The 21295-nt window shown below is 45.5% G+C and overlaps 1 long non-coding RNA gene across 1 annotated transcript; it reads right to left on the reverse strand.

The window, feature by feature from the left end:
* LOC106502931 lies at nucleotides 1664–12198 on the reverse strand. Its single transcript, XR_001919180.1, has 3 exons — nucleotides 11741–12198; nucleotides 10946–11066; nucleotides 1664–1754 (listed from the first exon to the last, which is right to left on the reverse strand). It is a non-coding gene; the product is annotated as an uncharacterized LOC106502931 (long non-coding RNA).

A 21295-nucleotide genomic window follows, 5' to 3' on the forward strand; every position in this document is an offset into this window, starting at 1 on the left:
GTGATCTTACTTTAGAAGAGAAATTATTCTGGCTGTTGCCTTCTGGTGTAACAAGAGTATACACCACAGAGTATAACATCCACATAACACCCCAGGAACTATTTTTTATAGCTTTTTCATCTGTTAAAAATTGTACTGGAGCACAGGTGATCTACAACGCTGCGTCAGTTCCGGGTGTACCCATGGTCCGCGCTCAGTCGCATCCGACTCTTTGCAATCCGACAGACTGTAGCCTGCCTGGCTCCTCCTGTCCATGGGGTTTTCAGGCAAGAATACTGGAGTATGTTGCCATTTCCTCCTCCAGAGGATCTTCCTGACCCAAGAATGGAAACACTTATCCTGCCTTGGCAGGTGAATTCCTTACCACTAGCACCCCCTGGGAGAAGCCCTTTCAGGTGTACTTAGGAACAATTTTTAAAACAATAGAGAAAGAGAATGACATCATCAAGGCAAAGTACCAGTGAAAAGTATCAAGTCGATTCTTGAAAAGCTATTAAACAATGACTAATAAAGGCTTTTTGCTTTTCCTGCTTTGAAATTTCTAAGGGCTACCAACCACTGTTGAAGATGTAAATTTGCTTGTTGGTTGTGCAACACTTCTGGTGTCCAAGCTCTGAGAGGGGAATGCCTCACTCTAAATAAAACAGAACAAGACGCCAAACTGCTGAAGAAGAGCTTTCACTTAACAGAGATTCCTGCAGGCAAGTCTGAGCTCTGAGGAGGAGTAGCAGTGACGAGGCGTACGCCACAACCTGGCCCTTGCTTCCGGGCAGGGATCTAGGGACCCCAGGAGATTAGCGTCAATCCCTGCAGGAGCTGTAAAGGCTTCAGGACAGTGGGAAGTCTTTAGCCTTATACTTGGCTTAGAAGACAGGTTTATTCTTCTATGGGAAGGTAAGTTCTCAGCCAAACCCAACATCTCTCTTAGCTGCCTTTTAGGGTGTCAGATTCTTTACCTCTGTGTTTAAGATCCAGCTATGAAGACACAGACTATAGTAAAGGTACAGATTACGTCATTTAGAGTTCTTCATGACAACGAAATGACCCTGATTCTTCCTTAGGACAATAAAGATGATCTATCTTTGGTTTTTGTAACATCTGCAAAAATCCGGAAGGCTGGCAGCACCACAGAATTTTGATCTAAGTCTTGACTTTCTTTTTGTTTGTTTCATGTTGACTTTCTATCCAGATAATCAGACTTATTCATGCCGTGCCATTCGTCACGGGGCCTTGTTCTCCCAATTTAGTGCAAGTGAAGACAGACAAAGGGAATGAACAGAGCAATTTCCTGTTTGGGTTCAGAGTAGAAAAGTATCCGATAACTTCACAATGAAGAGAACTGAGGGGTTATACATCTGGTCAGGAGAACGGTAATGATCATTTCGAGGGTAGACAGGTCAACTCCTTAAGACCCCATTATGTAACACGAATCTGTGTGGTCCTGAAGTATCAAGTAGAAATTGTTTTGGCTCTGGCCCCAAGATTCAGGATGGTCTAGAGAAGTTCCCTACTGTTTTTCATTTCTTATAAAGGATCAAAATAAGACCTATATTGAACCAATCTTTACAAGAACCTTAAAATCTCCCAGACTGTGCTGTATATTCTCTCTCCTTCCCAGCACGTAAAAGTAAGCAATCATTGATTTATTCGCTGAACTCACCCTTACGTCGCCTCCTGCATTCTGGCACTGGTCGCTGCATGTGGGCCGGTATGCACAGGACTCAAGAGCCTTGAGACCCTCCTTCTTGGAGAACCTGAAATGAGAGAAGACATGAATATATGCAGCCTTAGTCATCAATTATAGTGATTAAAACCCAGGAAGGTAAAGATACTCTGGCAATTTCTCACAGAGTTAGGAATATTTTTACGGTCAGGGATTTCTTCATGAGACTGGGTCGTGCGGGTTCAACTTGGAGTAATAACAATGCCACATCAACATACTTTGTCCTGTGCAGATAATCAGAGGCAGGAAGGCATATTATTGTACAGAAAGAAATGAAAGCAGGAAAAAGTGATCACTGGGTTCTTATACAATATTACATCAGAATAACTCATGCTGTCTGATAAAACTCACACATGGCCACTAGTACAGCTTTTGATAAATCAGTTAGGATAATACTTAGCCTGTTATGACAACACCAGGCCCTGTATAAATCATTCCTTCGTTTAACCTTCACAACAATTTATAGGGTGGATGCTAATCACTTGCACTTTGAAGATTAAAGTGAAATGCACATAGATACAGTTGTCATAGTTACGCAGCTGACAAGGTCTTCTTGACTCCAGACTCAAGTTTTTGTTTTTTCATTTACCAATTAGTTTTTTATTTTTTTATTTCATACATCAGTATTTTATAGAAAAAAAAGAGAACCTCTTAAACTCTAATTATAGTGTTTTCTTTTGATTCTTTCTAATGTAGAGAAATTTTTATACAAGTTCGATCAGTAAACACAATAATTTGTGTTTTAACACTTTGAGTCTCATTTAAACATTCTTCCATGTGGTCTTACATATATCAATACTACTTAATGGCTATATAACAATCTGTGATTGCAATCGTAACACATAAAAATATACTTATCCAGTTTCCAATTACTGAGTTTTTTTTTTTAATTCAAATGAATGCAATCACTAGAAATATCTTCATACAAATAGCCTTTTTTGCTTTTAAAATATTTTCCTGGGCATGTGCTACTCAGAGTGAGTTAGATCTATCAAAAGACAGGTTGGTTGTAGAGTTCTTATTACATTCTTATAAATAGTTCTTAATCCTACCAGACTTTATTGCCAATTTTGTGGACCAGTCAGTATGACTGTGTTTTAAAGAACCAGAGGTTGGCCCCTGTGGTGCCTATAACCACAGCTTTGAGTCTGCAGATACATGAACCGCTTATAGACTCAGCCAAGTCTCACTCATGTAATTTTTATTCGAATCAGTAGTATTTTTAGAGTAGCCCAACTACAGACACCTTGTAGATTCAAAGAATTAGCTAGAAATTTTGGATGAAACTCTTTATCTTTTCCTCTAGTTTTAAATGTCATTAAGGTCATGCTTCTGTGTATAAAAGATCTACAACCTGGGAAAAGTCATTCACTGGTCTGTCCTGGGTTCCTTGACTGTTTTCAGTGACAGGATCACAGATGGTTCATGGTTTGGGGACAAGAGTCAAGCCAAGATGTACGTCATCTTTGCTACCTACAAGGAGATCTGAATGTTGCAAATCCCTGGAAGATAATGAGTCAAGTTAATTACACTTTCTGTGTCCTAGCCCCAAGACGGAGGTATTAATAGCTAACCTACCTGCCGAGCATTTTAACATTTAAATAAGCTATCTGAACGAGCACACACTGACAAACTTTAAAGTGGTATTTGACAAATTGTCCAAGTTGCTGGAAGACATTCAGTCACGCCCCAAAGTCTGTGAAATGAAAGTCGCTCAGTCGTGTCTGACTTTGGGACCCCATGGACTAAACAGTCCATGGAATTCTCCAGGCCAGAATACTGGAATGGGCAGCCGTTCACTTCTCCAGGGGATCTTCCCAACCCAGGGATAGAAGCCAGGTCTCCCGCATTGCAGGCAGACTCTTTACCATCTGAGCCACAAGGGAAGGCCAAGGTTTACACCCAGTAAATGTCACCCTCTCCTCCCAAATGCCCTTTGTAGGGCCTGAAAAAGCAGCTAAATTGATTCTGGCAAATAAAATCAGATAAGGTGCTATTGATAGATACAATAGGGCATTTACCTGGCCCTCTTAATTTACACGCCCACTCCCATCCATCTTAGCTCACATTTTTATTTTTGCTGGGTGAATTTTCTTTTTTATCAGGGAAAAAAAATAATTTTAGGGATGACAGTCTTTATGAGACCCTTAAAATCTTGTCCCTTCACAGAAACCTAAACGTCCTTCCCATGAGGGTGACTCTGACCCAGGTCCAAGTAGTAACGAACAAAACACGTGAGCATTCGGGCGGCTTGTTACGTGATGGCTGCTGGGTGGGGGGAATGCTTGCGTGTGTGGGAGCATCGGAAGCAAGACGCTTGTTTTGAATTCTCATTTCCCTTTGAGAGTCTGTTCTAGCCCAGCATACTGCTGACAGTCTAGAGCAGAAGTCCTCAAAGTCCAGGAGTGAGTGCCTGATGATTGGAGCTGATGCGATAATAGAAACAAGTGCACAGGAAATGTGATGTGCTTGAATCATCCCCAAACCATTCCCCTCCCTGTACCCTGGTCCGGGGAAAAATCTGTCCCAGGAAACTGGCCCTGGTGCCAATAGTGGGGGAGCGCTGGTCTAGAGAAATGTATCTTCGACGTTCAGTCCCTTTTCGGTGGTGCCGCCCAGGGCAGTGATCGCCCTGATGGGCAGTGCACACCAGCCTGATCTTCTTCACGCAGAGATGCAGGGAGATGGAGAGAGTGGATATTTTCCTCATGTGCGGAAACAGTAGGAGCTTTGAGCGCTGAATGATTTAAAGCCAAGCTAAAGAGTGCTAATAAGATGGGCACGTTTTTAGTGGCCATGTTTTCTAAACCCAAAGGAATTAAGCTGAACCAGGCTTATAAGACACAAGGAGGATCCCATGGAGAAGGAAATGGCAACCCACTCCAGTACTCTTGCATGGAAAATCCCGTGGACGCAGGAGTCTGGTAGGCTGCAGTCCATGGGGTCACAAAGAGTTGGACACGACTGAGCAACTTCACTTTCACTTTCAGGCTTATAAGAAGAATATTTTCCATCCATGAACCCTGAAGTGAAAGTGAATGTGAAGTCATAAGAGGAATATTTTCCATCCGTGAACCTTGAAGTGTAAGTGAATGTAAAGTCGCTCAGTCGTGTCTGACTCTGCAACCCCATGACTCTTCTGCCCATGGGATTTTCCAGGCAAGAATACTGGAGTGGTTAGGTTTTCCCTCCTCCAGGGGATCTTGCCAACCCAGGGATCAAACCCAGATCTCCCACACTGCAGACAGATTCTTTACCAGCTGAGCCACCAGGGAAGCCCAAGAATACTGGAGTGGGTAGCCTTCCCCTCCTCCAGGGGATCTTCCCAACCCAGAGATTGAACCCAGGTCTCCTGCATTGCAGACAGATTCTTTACCAGCTGAGCCACCAAGTCAAAAATAGTACTTAACTAAACACTCAATACATATTTATTGAATTAATGATCAAGTGATGGCAAAGAATGTTCCTATTTCTTTGTAATCTCTCCACAGTGCTATTCAGAGGTTTGCATATGCTGGGTATTCAATAACTGTTTGTGGAGTACCAGAGAGGCCCTCTAAGAACACTAATGGTTCTTCAGATTTCTACTCATAAACTCTTTTTCTCCTCTCTATTGACTGAGTTTGGGGAAATGTTTATTTCAAGGTCAGTCAGTCTTGAGAAGTTGTAAAGCATAACACATTAATATCTGATATGCCACTGAGAAAAGTGTAATGGGTGATGCTTTAAAACTAGAAACAATATCTTCATTCCATTTTCTTCTCAATACGAATGGGACATTTCAAGAAGGGGTGACGGAACTAACGATGGTTGTTTGGCAGAACTGGAATGAGACCGGCTTCCTCTCCGCGCTCCTGCAGGGCTGCGACGTTACGGTTCGCCCTGTTTCCCCTTCACTGCGGCCGCCAGGACCTTAGCTACCCAGGCAAGCACCAAGCCCCGCCCCTTGCACCAGGAGCGCAAAGTCTTGACCACTGGGCCACCGGGAAGCCCTTCTAACCTCACCAGTCAAACCTCAACTAAGATTTGGGAACTTCATACGTTCAGTTCAGTTCAGCTCAGTCGCTCAGTCGTGTCTGACTCTTTGCGACCCCGTGAATCGCAGCACGCCAGGCCTCCCTGTCCATACATCATGTACCAAGGAGCTTTGATACCCTGCTTTGCTCTCTAACTGGTAGCACAAACATCTGCCACTCTCCAGTAGCCTTCAAAAACATGGCTGTTGTAACATATCCATTTATTTTTACTGGCATTTAGATGCCTACCAGGGCTTCCAGCAGCTCAGTGGTAAAGAGTCTGCCTGCCAATGCTGGAGACACTGGTTAGATCCCTGATCCCAGATGGTCCTACATGCTTCCGAGCAACTAAGCCCATGCCACTTGAAAAAACAAACAAACAAACAAAAACAGATGGCTACCAATGCTTCACTGTTCTAAGTATCACTGTGATAAAAAGCCTTATATATAAGTCACTGTGTATGAACCTGGTTACTTCCTTAAAGTTAAAATATTTTAACCCCCTACTTACACACTGCCAAACTGCATTTTAGAAAGACCACTAATTTGTACTCACACAGATGACTCACATAGGTGTGTGCTCGGTCAGTCGTGTCCGACTCTTTGCGATCCCATAGACTGCAGCCCACCAGGCTCCTCTGTCCATGGGAGTCTCCAGAAGGGCACTAGAGTGGGCTGCCATGTCCTTCTCCAGGGGATCTTCCCCACTCAGGATCGAACCCGCGTCTCCTGCATTGACAGGTGGATTCCTTACCACTGAGCCACGAGCAAAGCCCCATTCACAAAGGTTCAGTTCAGTCACTCAGTCGTGTCTGACTCTTTTCGACCCCATGGATTGCAACACGCCAGGCCTTCCTATTCATCACCAACTCCTGAAGTTTACTCAAACTCAAGTCCATCGAATCAGTGATGCCATCCAGCCATCTCATCCTCTGTTATCCCCTTCTCTTCCCGCCTTCAATCTTTCCCAGCATTGGGATCTTTTCAAATGAGTCAGTTCTTCACATCAGGTGGCCAAAGTATTGGAGTTTCAGCTTCAGCATCAGTCCTTCCAATGAATATTCAAGACTGATTTCCTTTAGGATGGACTGGTTGGATCTCCTTGCAGTCCAAGTGACTCTCAAGAGTCTTTTCCAACACCACAGTTCAAAAGCATCAATTCTTTGGTGTTCAGCTTTCTTTATAGCCCAACTCTCACCTCCATACATGACTACTGGAAAACCCATAGCCTTGACTAGATGGACCTTTGTTGGCAATTAATGGCTCTGCTTTTTAATATGCTAAGTTAGTCATAACTTTCCTTCCAAGGAGCAAGTGTCTTCTAATTTCATGGCTGCAGTCACCATCTGCAGTGATTTTGGAGCCCCAGAAAATAAAGTCTGACACTGTTTCCACTGTTTCCCCATCTATTTCCCATGAAGTGATGGGACCGGATGCCATGATCTTAGTTTTCTGAATGTTGAGCTTTAAGCCAACTTTTTTAATCACGATGGTGTGATCACTCAGCTAGAGCCAGACATCCTGGAATGTGAAGTCAAGTGGGCCGTAGAAAGCATCACTATGAACAAAGCTAGTGGAGGTGATGGAATTCCAGTTGAGCTATTTCAAATCCTGAAAGATGATGCTGTGAAAGTGCTGCACTCAATATGCCAGCAAATGTGGAAAACTCAGCAGTGGCCACAGGACTGGAAAAGGTCAGTTTTCATTCCAATCCCAAAGAAAGGCAATGCCAAAGAATGCTCAAACTACCGCACAATTGCACTCATCTCACATGCTAGTAAAGTAATGCTCAAAATTCTCCAAGCCAGGCTTCAACAATACATGAACCATGAACTTCCTGATGTTCAAGCTGGTTTTAGAAAAGGCAGAGGAATCACAGATCAAATTGCCAACATCCACTGGATCATTGAAAAAGCAAGAGAGTTCCAGAAAAACATCTATTTCTGCTTTATTGACTATGCCAAAGCCTTTGACTGTGTGGATCACAATAAACTGTGGAAAATTCTGAAAGAGATGGGAATACCAGACCACCTGACCTGCCTCTTGAGAAATCTGTATGGAGGTCAGGAAGCAATAGTTAGAACTGGACATGGAACAACACACTGGTTCCAAATAGGAAAAGGAGTGCATCATGGCTGTATATTGTCACCCTGCTTATTTAACTTCTATGCAGAGTACATCATGAGAAATGCTGGACTGGAAGAAACACAAGCTGGAATCAAGATTGCTGGGAGAAATATCAATAACCTCAGATATGCAGATGACACCACCCTTATGGCAGAAAGTGAAGAGGAGCTAAAAAACCTTTTGATGAAAGTGAAAGAGGAGAGTGAAAAAGTTGGCTTAAAGCTCAACATTCAGAAAACGAAGATCATGGCATCTGGTCCCATCACTTCATGGGAAAGAGATGGGAAAACAGTGGAGACAGTGTTAGACTTTATTTTTTTGGGCTCCAAAATCACTGCAGATGGTGACTGCAGCCATGAAATTAAAAGATGCTTACTCCTTGTAAGAAAAGTTATGACCAACCCAGATAGCATATTCAAAAGCATAGATATTACTTTGCCGATTAAGGTCCGTCTAGTCGAGGCTATGGTTTTTCCTGTGGTCATGTATGGATGTGAGAGTTGGACTGTGAAGAAGGCTGAGCACTGAAGAATTGATGCTTTTGAACTGTGGTGTTGGAGAAGACTCTTGAGAGTCCCTTGGACTTCAAGGAGATCCAACCAGTCCATTCTGAAGGAGATCAGCCCTGGGTGTTCTTTGGAAGGAATGATGCTAAAGCTGAAACTCCAGTACTTTGGCCACCTCATGCGAAGAGTTGACTCACTGGAAAAGACTCTGATGCTGGGAGAGATTGGGGGCAGGAGGAGAAGGGGACGACCGAGGATGAGATGGCTGGATGGCATCATCGACTAGATGGACATGAGTCTGAGTGAATTCCGGGAGATGGTGATGGACAGGGAGGCCTGGCGTGCTGCGATTCATGGGGTCGCAAAGAGTCGGACACGACTGAGCGACTGAACTGAACTGAACTTTCACTTTCATCAAGAGGCTCTTTAATTCCTCTTCACTTTCTGCCCTAAGGGTGGTGTCATCTGCATATCTGAGGTTATTGATATTTCTCCAGCAATCTTGATTCCAGCTTGTGTTTCTTCCAGCCTAGCGTTTCTCATGATGTACTCTGCATATAAATTAAATAAGCAGGGTGACAATATACAGCCTTGACGTCCTCCTTTTCCTATTTGAAACCAGTCTGTTGCTCCGCAAAGGCACTGACCTTATAATTTTATGATCAACCCTGGGCTGGTTTCCTTCCTTCTTCTCTCTGTCTTCCTTCCCTGTCTTCTTTCCTCCTTCCTTCTCTTTCCTTTTTTTTTTCTTTCTTTCTCTCTTATTATTTGTCAACTTGATGGTTTTACAGCAGCAACTATTTATCTGGTTTACATTTGTTTATTAATTCATCCTCTTATATATTTACAGCCATGTAAATTTGTGTGATTTTTTTTTAAGATGCTTAAAGAACTTTAAGATTTATTTTTGTCTTGGTATTTTAAGTTAACACTTTCTCATATGTGTGAAAAATATTTTAAAATTTTGTTAATGATTATATATATACTTTGGCCACCTCATGCGAAGAGTTGACTCATTGTAAAAGACTCTGATGCTGGGAGGGATTGGGGGCAGGAGGAGGAGGGGATGACAGAAGATGAGATGGCTGGATGGCATCACTGACTCGATGGACTTGAGTCTGAGTGAACTCCGGGAGTTGGTGATGGACAGGGAGGCCTGGCGTGCTGTGATTCATGGGGTCGCAAAGAGTCGGACGCGACTGAGCGACCAAACTGAACTGATATCCATGTGTATGCTATGTTCATTATTATGGAATTCAGTGTTTAAATTTTGAAATGTTGCCGATTTTACAGTAAAGAAGCCCTGAATGTTATCCTGAAATCGCACAGATACTCATCCTTATTTTGCTCCTGCTGCTCTCTGTCTAACTTTCGCACGGCGCTGACCATTGTTCTGTTGTGTGCTGTGCATTTACTCTGGTTTATGCTGTGCTACCAGGTAAACTTTCCTCCCGAAACAAGTAACCACTTGCTTTAGTGTCATTTTCACACCATGTTTCCTTTATCCATTGAATTGAGCTGTCATCCTTATCACACACTAAAGGCACATTTACGTTAGGTTCTTGGCTGTTTACTTTGTTCCACAAATCAGTCTGTATATTGCTGCACCAATATCACCTTATTTGCATTCTACTTTATAATCATTTCATTGCAACCCCATGGATTATAGCCCCAGCAGGCTCCTCTGGTCATGGAATTTTCCAGGCAAGAACATTGGAGTGGGTTGCCGTTGCCTCCTCCAGGGGATCCCGTGTCGCCTGCGTCTCCTGCATTGGCCAGTGGGTTCTTTACTGCTAAACCACCTGAGAAACCCCGTTTCATAATCATTTACATCATAATTCTAGAATATGTTCATATCTCCAGAAAACTGCCATGATGAAAAGGTCTGGAGGTTGCCTTCACATAGGCTGTGATGTGCTGGTTTTAAAATACATCCACAAATTCTTTGATATATCTCTCTTTACAAGGTGGGGCTTAATCCCACTCTCTTTGAGTTGTCGGGGTGTACTTAACTTATTTCTAGCAAAAAGAATGTGGCCGAAATGATGACAAACGACTTCTGAGCCTGGGTCATAAAAGATATGGCAGCTTCACATGCAGGTTACTCACTCTAAGAGGACCTCCTGCGTCCTGAGGACAATCAGGAAGCCCCATGGAGACGTCCACATGGCAAGGAACCACAGCCTCCTATGAAGAGCCGGGGAGGAACCAATGCCTTTGGCCAACAGTTGTGTAAGTGAGCCATCTTGGGTCCAGATCCTCCAGCCCCAGGCGGGCCTTCAGAGGACTGCAACCTCCTAAAACAATGAGCCAGAACCACCCAGCTATGCTGCTCCCAGACTCCCAACCTTCAGAAACTTTGTGAGATAGTAAATGACTTTTGTTTTAAGCTACTCTATTTGGGGGCTATTTTTTATGCAGCAATAGATAACGAACATGACGTTAGTGAACACAAACCGCACTGTGTTGGGAGTGACTGAAATGAACAGGGCAGCCGTCGACAGGTTGGGTGTCAGGGGGATTTTATGTGCCCTTTGCCCATGTGCCACTGTGGAATCAGGGCACACACCTACCAGAGGTTTAACAAGCTCCCAAACTGCAGAGATTCCCCAAGCCTCCTCTGAATACACCGCTTCCTCACACACAGTGATAACAGACGCAGGCAGCGGTCCTGGTGGTGGTGGTAGTGACTTCCTAAGGGGAGAAAAAGATTTGCCTTGTGAGATTTGACTTCTGTTTCCAGAGGTGTCTGAGCCTGTCTGATCCAGAGGGCCTGAGATCCTACCTCCTAGCCCTGTGACATATTGTATTTTCCAAAGATGACCTTGATGCCACACCCCTTCCCGCATGTTCTCCTCACACAATAACGCTGACAATTTTCCCCTCCAGAAATGGGGTCCGTCTTTCCCTCCAATCTGGATGGACTTGTAACTAAAGTAGAAGTGATGTTTTGTGACTTTCTAGGTTGGATTATAAAAGGGACACCCCCCCAACGGACCCTTCTGGGACACTTGCTCTTGGAACCCAGCCACCATGCTGGGAAGAAAGAAAGAAACCGCATAGAAAGCCCACAAGTGCATGCTGTGGCTGAAAACCCCACTGGGCCCCCAGCTGACTGGTAGCATCAGATGCCAGATAGTGAGTGAAACATCAGATTCCAGCAACCAACCACTGAGTCACCCCCAGCCTTCAAGCAGTACCAACTGATGCCACCTGGAGCAGAGATGGTCCTAGCCAAACTGCAGGTTCATTAGCCAAATCAATCATTATTGTCGTTTTAACCCGCTAAATCCAAGATGGTTTGCTACACACATTATATAATCCCCAGTTCACTATCAAATCCTAAATGTCCTGTGTCTTATACATACCTTGTGTTTTCTATTGTAGGTATCCTCTCTTACTCAACAGGGAAGAAACGAAAGAAAACCGCAATGCAGACATCTTCCTGATCAAGCGAGGGAAACAAGCGTGCCTGAGCGCTTAAGCACCCTCGTAATTTCATCGGGCTTCTGTGTGATTGTTAGCAGAACACCACCAGGCTTTCAGTAGTATTCATGCAACGCTGGCCAATTTTCAGGCTTTGTTGAACAAGCTTCTCTTCCTTTTGTTAATTTTGCCCCCAAAAAAGAGATCCAGCCAAGGTCCCTTCAGTAACAACAGGCTCATGAAATAGTCTGAATCTCTCTCTGCTTCTCCCAAGTGCCCCAGGAAAAGGCCAGAAACTAGAAGCTAATCTGCTGCTACTGCTAAGTCACTTCAGTCGTGTCTGACTCTGTGCGACCCCATAGACGGCAGCCCACCAGGCTCCCCCATCCCCAGGAGTCTCCAGGCAAGAACACTGGAGTGGGTTTGTCATTTCCTTCTCCAAAGCATGAAAGTGAAAAGTGAAAGTGAAGTGGCTCAGTCGTATCCGACTCTTAGCGACCCCGTGGACTGCAGCCCACCAGGCTCCTCCGTTCCTGGGATTTTCCAGGCAAGAGCACTGGAGTGGGTTGCCATTTCCTTCTCCAAAGCATGAAAGTGAAGTGGCTCGGTCGTGTCCGACTCTTAGCGACCCCATGGACTGCAGCCTTCCAGGCTCCCCTGTCCCTAGGATTTTCCAGGCAAGAGCACTGGAGTGGGTTGCCATTTCCTTCTCCAAAGCATGAAAGTGAAAAGTGGAAGTGAAGTGGCTCAGTCGTATCCGACTCTTAGCGACCCCGTGGGCTGCAGCCCACCAGGCTGCCCCGTCCCGGGGAGTCTCCAGGCAGGAGCGCTGGAGTGGGGGCCACTGCCCTTCCCCATGTGTGGCTGCTGTTAGTCACTCACTCCTGGGACACTCTGCGGCTCCATGGACCATAGCCCCCCAGGCTCCTCTGCCCGTGGGATCCTCCAGGCAGGAGCACTGAAGCAGATTGCCATTTCCTACTCCAGGGGACCTTCCTGACCCAGGGATCAACCCCACATCTCCTGCATTGGCAGGTGAACTCTTTGCTACCGAGCCACCAGGGAAGTCCAGTTTCTCTCATTTAGGTGTGGGGAAATACGGGAGTCTAATGCCAGAAACATGGCACCACTAAGCTCGGGCCTAGGAAAGCCGAGGTATTGGACAGGAAGTTAAGGGTAAGAGCTGATTAAGCTTTCATGACATTTGCTCCCTCTCTCCTGACCCTTCCCACCCCCGTTTCTTTAGCACTAGCTATTGCCAGTAAAATGGGCAAAGCTATATTTTGAATGGGATGCTGCCACCCAGTCCAGCTCTGATGATTCTGCAGAAACCACAAGAAATCAAGGCAAGGAGGTAACACTAAGGGGCACTTGAAGAGCACCTGGACCTACAAGGTAGAGGGTGTGAAGACACTGCCTATGAACCATCTCTTTTCTATATGTTGGTTTACAACTAAAAAGAAGAACTCAGCAGTGTTTGAACAATTACACGGTTAGGTGCTGAAGCAGGTGCTGCAGAGAATGGAATGCTGAATAAGAAGCAGTTTCTGGGAATTCCCTGGCTGTCCAGTGGGTAGGGCTCAGTGCTTTCAGTGCCGCGGACATGGGCTCAACCCTCGGTCAGGGAACTAAGATCCTGCAGACCAAGCAGCGGAAAAAAAAAAAAAAAATCCCTTTCCTGAGTTGTGTAAATCAGGGGCTCCCAGCTGGACGGTACAGCAGGAAATGACCAGCATCCAGTGAGGAAGCTGAAGCTTCATCTGTGTTTGCAGCTGCTCCCCAGAGCTGTTACCACTGAGCTCTGCCTCCCATCAGATCTGCTGAGAACGTAACACCCGATCATCTGAGGAGCAGCTGAGGCAGGGATGCTAGTGCTGGGGAGCGGCTGCAAATACAGATCACGGTCTCCAGAGAGGCTTGACTCCCAGGGACCACCACAAACCAGCTGCTTACACACTTGTATCAAAACCCCATCAGTGAGCGGCGGGGGGTGAGCTGCATGACGACATCACAGCGTAACAGCAGCGACGCACACAGTGAGTAACGCGTTTGGATGACCCCCAAACTCTCCCCTCCTCACCAGTCTGTGGGAAAACTTCTTCCACAAAACCTGTCCCTGGTGCCAGAAAGGTTGGGGACCACTGGTGTGAATGACGAGGGGACCCGTTCTCAGCGCCCCACCTCTGCTCTGCAGTGCTCAGGGTCAGCAGGAAACGACAGGGGCATCAGCGCTGCGCGCGCCCCCTTCTCTCACCAGCTCAGTAAGAGAGACGTGCAGCAAGACGGACCTTCTGCTGCCTTCTCCTCCAGTGCCATGGTCTGCCCCAGCGAACCATCACATCTCCTCACCTCCAAGAGCCAGCCACTCACAGCCTCACACAGGAGGGGTGCCTCTACAGCCTGTTCTTACTGCCAAGGCCTTGTCAGCACCAAGCTGCCCCTTCCGGGACCCATGGCTGGAGGGGGCGGGAAGCCTGCCTGATCCCCTGCTCATTCTTGATTCTCCTTTCAACGCCCTTCATAGTTCCACCTAGTGAAATCTTTTTTTCCATCTTTAAATAGTATACAGAACCAACACTTAAATGTTAAAATGTTTCATTATACCACCAAAAATCATTTTGGATACCCCACAATTGTTCACATATACCACATGGGGTAGGCTGAAAACTGGTCTCCCAAATGGTCCCCCAAGTCCTAACCCCCAGAACCTGTATGTCACTTTATACAGTGCCGGAAGCCAGTGTGAGGATTCCCGCCCGTGACAAGGTCATGAGGAAGGAAGCTGACATACGCAAGGCGTGCTCAGACTTCAGGGGCCCCTCTGGAAATTCCTAAGCATGTACCCCAACAAAAATCTGCCGGCTTTTGTGCTCTGCTTTTCCGCTCTTCTGACATTCTCTGGAAAAAGTCAATCAATTCAGGGCTTTAGTCTTCTGCATTTGAAAGAGTGTTTCAATCCAGAAACCCCTCTGATGGCTTTCTAGCCTGCCTGCAGGACTCCTACAGCTGCGCCTGTGATTGTTTGAGGCCTCCTGACCGCAGGAGGCACAGGAAGCTTAAAACATCCTAGGAATGTAGGGGCTTCCGAGGAGTCAAAATCTTTAGAATAGGACTGATTAAAGGTTTCATTTGTTGAGCCAATACTTGCTGCCAAATTTTCATATCCTTTATTTTTAGATATAGTTGGTATATAGAAAAACAAGTAGTAGACCTGGTATTAGCAACATTAGATCTTTGAGTTAAGCACCTTCTTTGTTATAACCCACTGCACCTTTGTTCTAGAGATGTAACTTTAGCGCTTTAAGGAGATGCAGATTAAAGAAAAACACTTCAGGGGAAACAAAATTAACATTCATTAAGGAAGAGAGCCAAAAAGTGTTAACAAGCCTCTTGGCCAGAAGATAATGTAAATCACCTGAGACCTTTTGTATACAAAAAGATATACATAAAGAGTCTGGGCTACGAACACTACATAATTTTGTGTTACCCATTGATCTCCATGTTTTATCAAAAGTATAAAAGGCCTTCTGAACAATAACGGAGGGGACCAGTTTCTTGGACTAGTCTCTCGGCCTGGTTTCTTGGGAATCTGGCTCCCCCCGTGTCTCTCTTTCTCTCTTCTTCTCTCTCTTGCCCTCCCTCCATTCTTTACTTTAATTTCAGGCTGAATCTCCACCTGGGGCGCGGAGGCCCGCGAAGTCTACTTACTTGCCCTGGCAAGACCTGCGCGAAAGGGAGCCTAAGGCGAGGCACCCTTAGATATTCAAGTGGGCGCCGGTGGCCCAACGTAGATGGTGCAAATTCCTTGTCTGGAATTTTACTGGTCTTCCGCGTAAACCAAGCTATTCAGCCCTCTTCCTCCACTTAATCTTCCTACTACACTACAGTTTCTTAATCTAATCTTATATCAATCAATAAATAAGTTTTTCTCACGCCAACGCCGTCTACCCTTCGAATTCCCTGGATCCACGGGGGCTGGACCCCAGCAATACAGTAAAAGGGATTGTTGCAGATGAGATTAAGGATCCTGAGATGAAGAGACTACCCCAGATTATGAATACACAGTCCCCCCTCCCACTGTTATCACAGATTATAAGAGGGAGGAAGGAGGAAGGGAGAGAAAAATGTGACAACAGAGAGAGAGAGACAGATGGAGAGTCTGGGAGATGCTATGTTCCTTGCTTTGAAAACGGAGGATGAGGCTACAAGCTAAAAGATGCGGCCAACCTCTAGACACTAAAAAAAGTCAGAAGACAGATTCTCTCCTAGTCATCTCTGGAAGCAAGGACACAGCTCTACAACCCATTTTAGACTCTGACCTCCAGAACTGTAAGAGAATAAATCAGTGCTGCTTTAACCCATTAAGTTTGTGTTAAGTTGTTACAGCAGCGAGCACAAACTAATACACAACCATTCAGCACTTAACTCATACCTAATAAACCACCCAGCCCATGATCAAAACACAGCACAGAACAGATTCTCAGCTTCTTACATAATAAACTGTTGCGTGTATCACAAGCTGTTGCAGGTCGTCACTAAGACGACACGATCATCCGCTGCCCCCAGAACTGGACCCTGGATACCGGATGCTCCACACCCCCTCCTCTGTACTCAGAAGGTACATTCTGCCCACCTTTCCCAAGGTGGGAGCTACTATTAAGGACAAGAGAGTAAGATGTTGTTGAGACCATCTGGATGGTACGCATGACCGGACTCTGTTCAGGGTTCTACATAATCTTTTAAGATTCTGGAAGGTGAGTGCAGTGATCTGTTCGTCTGACTGTCCAAGACAGACTCAGTATGTAAGTTCTCTTGCTTTGTAGGCGCTTCCTACCACCTACCAACCTGGAATGGCTCTCTCCAGTCTCTCCTTGCCCTCCGTGTATGGGGACCAGTCTGTGAACCAATATGAGAATGGGCCATTTATTTATCTCAGCAGGATGGTGAGGCTGGTTTCAAAGAAATACAAGAAAACATGTACCAAACTGAGTAGAGAAAAGAATGCTGAATAAGACTCGAATGTTAGATATACCAGTTAATATCTGGGGAGGCAGTTGAACTGTCCTCTATGGGATTACCTTTCTATCAAAATGAAATCATCTCAACTGGACAAAAGTAATTTGCAATTTAGCAATCTTCTGCAAAATAACATCTAACTTGTACCCAGTTTGGCACCTCACTAACAGTAAATACTCAGTCAAATAAAATTATCTCCCCGAGAACTTCAAGTTATCCTTAGACGATGTTCTTGTTACAACACAGAAAGGGCACATAGTAACCTTTTTCCTTATTTCCAAGTTTGGTGAAACTCTTCTAAAGAGAAGTCCCAGGCACCTATTAGCAGTGATAAACCACTCCAGAATTTTGTGTTTTAAAACGACCATTCATTGTATCACCACAGTATCGTGTGTCAGGTATTTGGGAAAGGCTCAGCTGAGTGATTCTTCCACTCCACATGGGGTTGAGTGGGGTCGCTTGATAATATTCAGCTGGTAGTTGAGTGGGTCTGGAGAGTCCAAGACAGCTTCATTCATCAGTCTAGTGTGGCTGGTGATTTGGTTTCAGCTGGACCCCTCTTCCTCTCCATGGTCTCAGAGCTTTCCCATGTGACCTCCTCAGCGAGGTAACTAGGCATCTAACGTGGACCCACGTCAACCTTCTCAGACACTAGACACAGAGCTGACACAGCACGCCTCCCCCCACCTCTCCATTGGTCAAAGGCTTCACAGTCCAGTCCAGATGCAAAGAACTGTGGAAACAGAACTCACCTCTCGATGAGAGAAAGTCAAAGAATCTGTGAGCTCTTTTAATCTACCACAGGTTTTTGTCTTATACATTTTTATTTTCATTATATGGCTAGTCTTTTTGTCTAAGGTCTGCTGCACCAAGGGTTCCCATAACTTTCTAGGATGTCCGTCACAACTTTGTTGACTGTGTAAGAAATGACCCTTTGGACAGCCCACCACTGTTTTTCTCCCTCTCTATAACCCTCTGCAAGCACTCAAGGGTAATAAAGCAGTGGTTCTCAAAGTGTAGTCCCAGAACCAAGAGCATCACCATCCCTCGGGAACTGTATGAATGTAATCCTTAGGTCCCACTTCATAACCACTAACTTCATAAACTCTGGGGATGGAGCCCAGCAGCCTGTTTTAATAAGCCCTCTTGCTGAGGCTGGGAACCACTACTGTAGAACTGTACATTACTTAATAAAAATCAATACAACATCTGAAACTAGTCTCCCAAGAAAGTGCATTTTATGTTTTTACCACCATCTAAAAACAGAAAGAGGATGTCTAGATTCTGTAAATACCACAGTGGGTTACTTACAACTTCTGGAAAAGGACAGACAATGCTAAAGCACGGCAGTTTTCACTCACTGATGTCCTCTCTCTGATGTCAAAAGCCTTCTTCATACACCTGGCATGAAGCAGAGACTTTCATTCCATCCACTCAAGGGACACTCGCCAGAAACCTCATGTCGTATTTCCCCAGAATTACTTGTGAAATTAATTTGTACCTTCTCCATCTTAAGAATGGGCTTGTTGGGACTTCCCTGGTGGCCTAGTGGATAAGACTCTGTGCTCCCAAGACAGGGGACCTGGGTTCAATCTCTGGTCAGGGAATTAGATCCCACATGCAGCAACTAATACACTGCACATCCAAATAAATACCTATTTTTTTTTTTTAAAGAATGGGCCTGTTATGTAGTTCCAAAAATACACTATTCACCTAAAGGATTCTCATGAACCTCCATTAAAGACAGGCCTCACAGTGAGAAAAACAGGTAATTTTATTCATGGTCTCTATGATACCTTGCTTTCTGTTTCTTTCACTTCTGCTCGTTATAATTTTTTTCCTTATTCTTTGAGATTATCCTATTTTCTATATAAACTGCTTTAGCTATCTCTCCCTTACTCCTTGGAAGGAAAGTTATGACCAACCTAGATAACATATTCAAAAGCAGAGACGTTACTTTGCCAACAAAGGTCTGTCTAGTCAAGGCTATGGTTTTTCCAGTGGTCATGTATGGATATGAGAGTTGGACTGTGAAGCTGAGAGCCGAAGAATTGATGCTTTTGAACTGTGGTGTTGGAGAAGACTCTTGAGAGTCCCTTGGACTGTAAGGCGATCCAACCAGTCCATTCTAAAGGAGATCATTCCTGGGTGTTCTTTGGAAGGACTGATGCTAAAGCTGAAACTCCAATACTTTGGCCATCTCATGCTATGAGTTGACTCATTGGAAAGGACCCTGAGGCTGGGAGGGACTGGGGGCAGGAGAAGGGGAGGACAGAGGATGAGATGGCTAGATGGCATCACTGACTCAATGGACATGAGTTTGCATGAACTCCGGGAGTTGGTGATGGACAGGGGTCGCAAAGAGTCAGACACGACTGAGCAACTGAACTGAACGACTGAGCGACTGAACTGAACTGAACTGAAAAGTCTTTCTATGTTAATAAGTTTATAGCTTAGTTCTAAATGTTTCCTACTTCCCATTATGTTTTCTCAAGTAGTTCATTAATTAGAGGCATAGTTTTTTTTTTTTTTAATTTCTGATTTCTAGCATAATCATCAGAAAACAGGATCCACAATATCAGGCATCAGCAAACTCTTTCTGTACAGGCCAGATAGTAAATATTTCAGGCTTTGCTAGCCAAATGGCCTCCATTGTAAGTATGCAACTCTCCCTTGGTTCCTTAAAGCAACCAAGAATATGTAAATAAATAAGGATGGCTGCATTCCAACAAAACTTCACTGACAAAAACAGGCAGCTGGCCAGATACGACTGTGGGTCACAATTGCCAGGTTTCCCAGGTGGTGCAGTGATAAAGAATCCTCCTGCCAGTGCAAAAGACTCAAGAGACTTGAGTTTGATGGGATGGGAAGATCCCCTGGAGGAGGAAATGGCAACCCACTCCAGTATTTTTGCCTGCAAAATCCCATGGACACAGGAGCCTCCTGGGCTATAGTCCATGGGGTTGCACAGAGTTGGGCACGATTCGGCAGGCATGCACAGGTCTACATGGCACCAATTCTTTGATCATTGTTAAGACTTGCTGGTACCTAGCATATGAAATTGTGTAATGTTGTATGAATGCTTGGATTCTAATTATCATCTTATACTTAGCCTGCTCCATTTCAAGCTTTAGGTCTGGCCCATGTAATCATTCACTTTTGTAAAACCATCACAGTGATTAAGAGATTGGATTTTTGGAATTAGAAAGACTTGGTTGCCATTGCTATGGGTGGTTTAGTGCTAGTCTCTCAGTCTTGCCGACTCTTCTTCGCAACCCCACGGACTGCAGCCCACCAGGCTCTTGTGTCCATGAGATTTTCCAGGGATACTGGAGTAGGTTGCCATTTCCTTCTCCAGAGGATCTTCCTGACCCAGGGATCGAACCCGGGTATTCTGCACTGCAGGCAGATTCTATGCCGACTGAGATACAAGGGAAGTGGTTTAGGATAAATTATTTAACATCTCTAATCCGTAGGTTCCACATCTATAAAGAAAATAATAGTACCATCTCACAAGTTCAGAAGGTAAAGAATCTGCCTGCCAATCCAGGAGACCCAGGTTCGATCCCTGGGTCGGGAAGATCCAAAGGGAATAGCAGCCCACCGCAGTGGTCCTGCCTGGAGAATTCCAAGCACAGAGGAGGCTGACGGCTTACAGTCCATGGGGTCGCAAAGAACGACACAACTGAGCGGTTAACAGTATCACTGTCTCACAAACCGCCTTCATGAGTAGTATTAGAATCATCGTGCCATGGAACCGCTACTCTGTGAGGCAGGTATCATTAAATCCACTTTACAGAGAAATTAAGCCTCAGACACGTTTAGGTAACTTGCTCCAAAGCTAATAGCCAGTGACAAAGCACTGCCTGCCACCCAGAACTTCCAGTTCCAAATTCACAATGTCCACTCCTCAGACTCTGATTAAGCTGGTCATGCTAACACGCAAGGAATTCATGCCACTCCTAAGGCAAGGCTGCACTCAGACACCACGAGAAAGGAGCTGCGAAACGCCCTCCTTAATTCTTAGAATTAATTCTTCGTGGCGCGACTTTAATCCTCGAGGAGAGTCCTGAGGCCGAAAGGGCAGGGCGGGCCGCGCTAGCAGAGGTTAATCTCCCCACAGGCTCCCGGAAGCACGGCGCCCCGGGCGAACGCCTTCCCGGGCCTGATCCTCTCAGGACCTGGTGTCACCAGCGGCGCACTCAGCCTCCAAGACCGTGCTGCCCACGGATGGGCTGCCCTTCTCCGCTCTCCCACTCCGCGCGCCTGGGGCCTAAAAATACCTCTCGGGTGGAACCTCCCTAAACAAGTCTTCGGCCTTTTTTTTTTTAACGCCCTCACCACTAAAGAGACATAAATCACAGCCCCGACCTGCTGGCGGCTCAGCGGCAGACGTGCCGCTGAAAGAGGCGACGAACGCAGCCCCTGCCGAAGGCCTGAGCGTCCCCCCCGCCCCGCCCCCGCATTCGGCGCCAACGGCC

Source organism: Capra hircus, chromosome 15 (assembly GCF_001704415.2).
Source record: "Capra hircus breed San Clemente chromosome 15, ASM170441v1, whole genome shotgun sequence".
Classification (NCBI taxonomy): Eukaryota; Metazoa; Chordata; class Mammalia; order Artiodactyla; family Bovidae; genus Capra; species Capra hircus.